The sequence below is a fragment of the Capsicum annuum genome, unplaced genomic scaffold (genome assembly GCF_002878395.1).
Source record: "Capsicum annuum cultivar UCD-10X-F1 unplaced genomic scaffold, UCD10Xv1.1 ctg76782, whole genome shotgun sequence".
In the NCBI taxonomy this organism is placed as follows: domain Eukaryota; kingdom Viridiplantae; phylum Streptophyta; class Magnoliopsida; order Solanales; family Solanaceae; genus Capsicum; species Capsicum annuum.
This window is the reverse complement of record NW_025887114.1, coordinates 2522-10108: the sequence shown is the minus strand read 5'-3', so window position 1 is coordinate 10108 and position 7587 is coordinate 2522. Positions and strand designations below refer to the sequence as shown.

At 32.6% G+C, this 7587-nt stretch overlaps 1 pseudogene; it reads right to left on the bottom strand.

The window, feature by feature from the left end:
• Positions 1 to 2830, bottom strand: LOC124894679 (annotated as a pseudogene; the record flags this gene model as incomplete).
• Between the last annotated feature and the right edge of the window lie 4757 nt (positions 2831 to 7587).

The following is a 7587-nucleotide window of genomic DNA, read 5'->3' as shown; positions in this document are numbered from 1 at the left end:
AACAATCCAACACTTGGTGAATTCTGCTTCACAATGATAGGAAGAGCTGATATCAAAGGATCAAAAAGCAATGTTGCTATGAACGTTTGGCTACCACAAGCCAATTATCCCCATGGTAACTTTTCTAACACCTATAGTTTTGAATTTCGAATGTCTAAAGGATCGTTAGGCCACCCTTTCACGGTTTATATTTGGACTGGAAATCAGAATCAAACGAGCTTTTACCCTTCTGTTCCACATGAGATTTCTGTTCTCGTTGACCTCATCTTAGGACATCTGTGTTATCTTTTAACAGATGTACTGCCCCAGCCAAACTCCCCACCTGACAATGTCTTCCGCCCGAATTAGCCTGTAGAGCGAACCTTGGGTCCAAAAAGAAGGGTAGTGCCCCCCTTCCGATTTACAGAATAAGTAAAATAACATTAAGAGTAGTGGTATTTCACTTTCGCTTTTCGGTTCCCACTTACACTACACCTCTCAAGTTATTTCACAAAGTCGGACTAGAGTCAAGCTCAACAGGGTCTTCTTTCCCCGCTGATTCTGCCAAGCCCGTTTCTTTGGCTGTGGCTTCGCTGGATAGTAGACAGGGACAATGGGAATCTCGTAAATCCATTCATGCGCATCACTAATTAGATGACAAAGCATTTGGCTACCTTAAGAGAGTCATAGTTACTCCCGTCGTTTACCCGCACTTGGTTGAATTTCTTCACTTTGACATTTAGGGCACTGGCAGAAATCACATTGCGTGAACATCCGTTGGGACCATCGCAATGCTTTATTTTAATCAAACAGTCGGATTCCCCTTGTCCGTACTAGTTCTGAGTTGGCTGTTTGATGCGCGGGGAAGGCCCCCGAAGGAACCGTTTCCTGTCCGTCCCCCGACCGGCATGCGGCGACCTGCTCTCACTGCGGGAGCATCTCGAGCAGTCCACTGACAACCGACGGGTTCGGGACTGGGACCCCCATGCCCAGCCCTCAGAGCCAATCCTTTTCCCAAAGTTACGGATCTATTTTGCCGACTTTTCTTGCCTACATTGTTCCATTGACCAGAGGCTATTCACCTTGGAGACCTGATGCGGTTATGAGTACGACTGGGCGTGGACGGCATTTGGTCCTCCAGATTTTCAAGGGCCGCCGGGAGTGCACCGAACACTACGCGACGTACGATGCTCTTCCAGCCGCTGGACCCTACCTCCGACTGAGCCGATTCCAGGGTGGGCAGGCTGTTAAAAAAAAAGATAACTCTTCTCGAGGCTCCCACCGATGTCTCTGGGTTTCCTAACATTGCCGTCGAGCGCGACAGCCCGGTTCAAGAATTTTAACTCGATTTCCTTTTGAAGTACGTGCAAAACACGCTATCTGTCGGGGTTCCCCCGACCCTTAGGATCGACTAACCCATGTGCAAGTTCCGTTCACATGGAATCTTTCCCCTCTTCAGCCTTTAAAGTTCTCATTTGAATATTTGTTATTACCACCAAGATCTGCACCGACAGCCGCTCCGCCCAGGCTTGTGCCTAAGGTTTTGCAGCAACTGCCGTGCCCTCTTACTCATCGGGGCCTGGCACTTGTCCCAACGGTCGGGTATAGGTTGGGCGCTTAAGCGCCATCCATTTTTAGGACTAGTTGATTCGGCAGATAAGTTATTACACACTCCTTAGCGGATTTCAACTTCCATAACCACCGTACTGCTATCTTAATCGACCAACAGTCTTTGTGGGATATAGGTTAGCACACAGTTTTGTACCGTAACCTGGATTCTAGTTCATCCTACATCACCAGTTCTGCTTACCAAAAATGGCCCACTTGGAGCTCTTGATTCCATGGCGCGGCTCAACAAAGCAGTCGCGCCGTCCTACCTATTTAAAGTTTGAGAATAGGTCGAGAGCGTTGCGTCCCCGAGGTCTCTAATTATTGGCTTTACTCTATAGGACTCGCACGCGAGCTCCAGCTATCCTGAGGGAAACTTTGGAGGGAACCAGCTACTTGAAGGTTCAATTAGTCTTTCGCCCCTATACCCAAGTCAGACGAACGATTTGCACATTAGTATCGTTGTGGGCCTCCACCAGAGTTTTCTCTGGCTTCACCTGCTCAGGCATAGTTGACTATCTTTTGGGTCCCGAAAGGTATGCTCACACTCGAACCCTTCTCAGAAGATCAAGGTCGGTCGGTGGTGCACAGGGGGGTGCGGATAACTTGAGTGGTAAAATAGATCTATTGTAAATACAATGGATCTATTTTTATTTTTGCGTGGATATTTCTTAACTTCTCTAAATATTTTTATTTTTATTTTTATTTTGAGTTTATTTATGTTAGTTTTATCGATATTCATATCTTAGGGGCTGATTATATGGTAATTGGTTAAATGCTTTACTATAGTATTCTTTATTTTTTTCCCTTAGGTTTTGTAATTATTTTATATTATTTTGAAGGTATTCTAAATATTCTATATCTTTTGTTTCAAAATATCCAATTGGATTATCTTTCATAAGTTTTTCTAATAATATTATTTCTTCCATATTTTGTCTCCAATATTTTAAATATTCATAGTCTATCATTTTATCCGGTATAATTGCAGAGTTACAAATTTCTGTATAATAATTTATCCTAATTGTACTGTAGTGTATATCTAATTCTAGGTTTTCAGTACTATTTAGTATCTTGTGTTGTTCTTTTCGTAGCGAGTTTTTTAAATTATATAAACTATCACATGTACTACTTTCTAACTTTTTTAGGGTTTCTTCTATCCATATTAATTTTTCTTTTAGATTCTCCATTATTTTTCTAATTTGGTTTCTATAATTAATTTCTTCATTTAGATTATCTTAGTTTTCTCTAGTTTTCCTAATATATTCTAACATTTCTTAATCTGAATAATATCCATCTGGGTAATTATCCAGATATAACTGTTTTATCCAATTTATAGTTTCAATTTCATAGTCTAATACTTTTTCTAATATTATTCTCTTAATATCTATAATTTCTATAGCTCTAAGTATATATAAGATTAATATTTTAAGATTATCTATCATTTAAAATTGGTTAAATACTTTATTATAATATTTTTTAGTTGTTTGTTTTAATCTCATTAATTCTTCTATATTTTCACTAAGAAATTGTATGTATTTATATCTATTTTCTAAGATTCTAAATACATAATTTATCATAATTAGTATGTGGGTTTGGTATGTAAATATTTATAAGAGTAGTTTGGTAGGTGTGGTATATAATTAATTCTAGTCACAAAATATCTATCAAATATTTTTTCCAATATGATTTTTCTTATATCTGCTATTTCTATATCCTTGTAAAATGAGTATTTTAAATTTATCTACCATTTCGTCAGATAAATAATTATTCATTTTTCATAAAATTGCTATTTACAAAATATTCTCTTCAATCATGCACATAACAAAATATGATCACTTTAGATAGCTATATACTAGATTATTCTTAAATAGCATATTCTTCTGTCACTATTAGCAGGGTAATCTGGATACTTTTCCCTTAAATAACGCCTCCACTCTGGTTACTCCCCTATCACGGCTTTCTTACTTCACCGGTTTCACCTTTAGGATGACATAGTTCTTAGGGATTTTTCTCCTTTTCCACTTTGCTAATAAACTTCTTAACATGCTATTTTTCGAATAATTCTACTATAAAGCAACTAACATGAACTTATTTTATCATTTTATGATTGTTAGGAATTTATGAATTTAGCTATTCATAATAGTAAATGGATATACCTATTCTGGTAGTTTTGATAATTCTAAGCTTTGTTCCTCCATAGATTTTTCCATTGAAATATACTTGTTTTTTAAATAATCAAATTATTTGTTGTAGACAAGAGAGAGTTTTTTTCTTCAATCATATGAAGGCTTGCCTTCCTCTGAGCAAATGCTCTTCTATTTATGTTTTTAAGAAAACCCGTAAATATTTTACATTTTTACATCTGTCCTAATCTATTACCTACCTACTTTACAAAAGTCTTTACACCTATCTATAAAAGTAGGAAAACTTTACAAAGGTCCTAAATTATTTCTACAAAAGGACAAAACTTAGTAATGGCATTTTGTCAAAAAGTCAAAAAGTAACTAATAATTTACGTAAATGAATTAACAAAGATATCTAATCTTCCATATGTCATTTTCTAGCATTAACTTGTCTTATTTATGTCACTTCCTAGAATTAACTTGTCTTCTTTTTATTATTTCTCCGTCTTCTTTTTATTGCTCTGTATCTCCATTATTGCTTTATATCTTGTATCTTCCAGCTGTTGATTTTATCTTTTTCTATTCTAGTTGAACTTCTGGGACAATATTATCTTCTCCATTACATTTTTAACATTGATGGTTTGGATATTTATATCCAATTAACTTGCAATATCTAGTTAATAATTCTTCCGAAATAAATGTTTCTCTAATGGCTCTGGCAATCGGTTTTTTCTCTGGATTGAGTAACGTTAAGATCCATTGCCTAACGTCTTCCATATCTACTTCTCGTAGTTCCTTTGAATTTGAGTATACTATTACATCACCTCTTGAATAATAACTCCATATGGGATTTCTGTTGCGATAAGTGTTTGCTAACTCTTGAAGAATTGTGGATAGTCTGATAATTTGCATAAAAAATTGGTATCTCAATTCTAGGTATTTTTGGTTGTGGAATAATATCTTTTGGTATAATCATATCTTAGGTCATTCCTATCACAACTTGTATAGGTGATTTAACTTCATCATGTAATATCTCTGCTGGTGCCGTGAAAATTTTTATAAAAAATAGGTTACCTTTGGTTATTCTTTTAAAAATGTTAAATGAATCATATATTTCTGGTATATTGGATATTTTATTTCCATCTTGGGTATATATGGTACTAAGTAGTCCATATTCGTAACAGGTTTTAACTAGACTTGGTTTGTTTTTGGGTAAAGCAATTAGCCTATTGTACCCGATTAGCTTCTAGGTTATGTAATTCGTATGTGGTTCTTGGATGTTGATAGCTCAGGGGTTGGTATTTAAGAAGGTTTATATTTTGTAAATATTTTCTATGTATGTTCAGGCTGTATAGTTGTAGGTCCTTTTGTCTTGGTTTAAACTATCTCAGTATGTGGTAATTTCTTGGGTATGAACATAGGATCTTTTGGTGTAGTTGGAATAAATGGTTTATCAAATAGCCTATTTAGGTTTATATTTGTGTTTTTCCTAACTCCTTTTCTTGTACCTGCAGAAGTAGATTGATAAACGTTATGGGTTTTATGGAGTGTCCCAACGTCTCTTTCTAACTCTGGAATTTTAATGTCTTCCAATCGACATAGCTCTGCACACTACTGAGTTAGCTGATTTGTAGTTATAGACTTCAGTTTAACTTCATTAGTCTTTAGCTTTTCTATTTCATTACCCATACTATCCACTTTCATTGAAAGCATAGTTAGGGTGTTGAATATCTTTCTAGAGTATCCTCTTCTATTATATCAGTCTGTGTAGCTTTGTCTTGATATGTAATCTACAATAACATTTTTGTTAGTACTAATTACTTCAATTGTAAATGTGAAATTTAATATATTCAAGACTAGTCTCCGAATCTCGTTTGTTGTAACTGAATTTTGTATTTTCTTTGTTAGCCACCAACATACCTGCGTATTATCTGTTCATACAATAAACTTGTTATATACAATATATGGCTTAAATGCTAATAAACATTTATATGATGAGCATAATTCTTTTCTATTTATTTCCCATTTTATTTCTGTTTCATTAAACATACCTGAGTAGTATTTACAATGGTGTTCTAATTTTTCTTCTTCATATCTATATTTAAGTACTCCTCAATAACTATATTCACTAGCATCTGCTTCTACTATATATATATTTTCTGTAAGTTCCTTAGATTTTCTTCTAATTTTGGTATGTATTCTCTTACTTGGTTTACTAATCCTAAAAATGATTGTAATTTCTTTTTTGTATCTAATTATTCTTTTGAATTTATTATTGTTTGTACTATATGTTGTTGCATTTTTACTCCACTTTTATCTATTTGTATTCCTAAAAATTCTATTTGATTTTTCATAATTTTAGGTTTCTTCTCACTTAAACTTATTCCGAGTTTTCTATTATATCTGAAAATTGTTCTAATAACTTTAAATGTTCTTCTTTTGTTTTTGTATATAATAGTATATCATCTATGTATACTATACAATTAGGTAATTGTTTAAAATAACTATCCATAAAATGTTGATATCTACCTGGTGCATTTTTATATCCAAATGGTAGTACATTCCTTTCATAAAATCTTTATGGTACCGTAAATGCGGTTAATTCCTTCGATTCTTCTTCTAACTTTAAATGGTAAAATCCTGATTTACAATCAAATTTACTAAAGTAGTTATATCCTTGTATTTGTCTTATTTTTAATATCTTATTTGGTATTGTGTAATTATATGTCATAGTTTTTGCATTTAAATTTCTATAATCAATAACCATTCTACTTTTTCCTCTTTTTTGTTCAATATGTTTATTTACTATAAATGCTGGGCTATTATGTTTACTATTACTTTTTTGTATGTATTGTTTTTCTAATAATTCTTCTATGTGCATTTTAAATTCTTTTAAATCGTCAAAAAAGCCACTTTTATTATGCTATGTGCATAAAGCCACTTTTATCTATTAATGGTTTTTGAGTTATTATGCTATTTTAATCTATTAATTTAATTTTTATAGTGGATTTATGTTTTTTCCATCCTTTTAATGGATCTTCATTATATAATTGTTCTAATTTTTTCTTAGTTATTTCTATCTTACTTATTGAGAATATAGTTATTTCCTTTTTATTTATTGAAAATACGACCAATTCTATAGTATCTTCAGTATTTTTTATATTTTCTAATTTTTGTATAATTTTTTCACTTCCTTCTATCCAATCAGTTTTCTTTCTTATTTTATTAGAAACTCTTTTTGCTCTTACTTTCTGTTTACATGGTGTTTTAAACCACCAATCCGTTCTAGTTATTATATGTGGGTATAATTTATCTAAAAACGGCATTCCTAAAAGTATATCTTTTGATGTTAGCTCATAATTATAGATTTTTTCTATTGTTAATATTTTATCCCATACTTGTGCTTTTACATTCTTAGTTTTATAAGTAATTAAGCTTCCTTCATTATTAAATCCTTTAAATATTATTGGTGTCTTTAATTTATCCCATTTATTTTTTGGTACATAATTATATCTACATAAATTAGCTTCTGTTCTTGTATCTATCATAGGAGTATAATATCTACTATAATACCCTTCTACTACTATCTTCATTAATACATATATTTTCATATCACGTTAAAGCTCTTCTTAAGAATAATTTCTCTTTGTTATATGTTACAGATAATTGTATATGCTCTATATTATATGGTTTTACTTATTCTAGCCATTTTTTTCCTAATATTATGTCTGCTTTTTGCATTTCTTCCTTTATTTAAAATTCTATTTTTATTTTTCTAACTCCTATTGTTATTTTTTTTTCTGCTATATTTTTAGTATTTATTAAGCTTCTTGGTAGATCTGGGCATATATTATTGTCAGATTTTATTTCCTCTTTT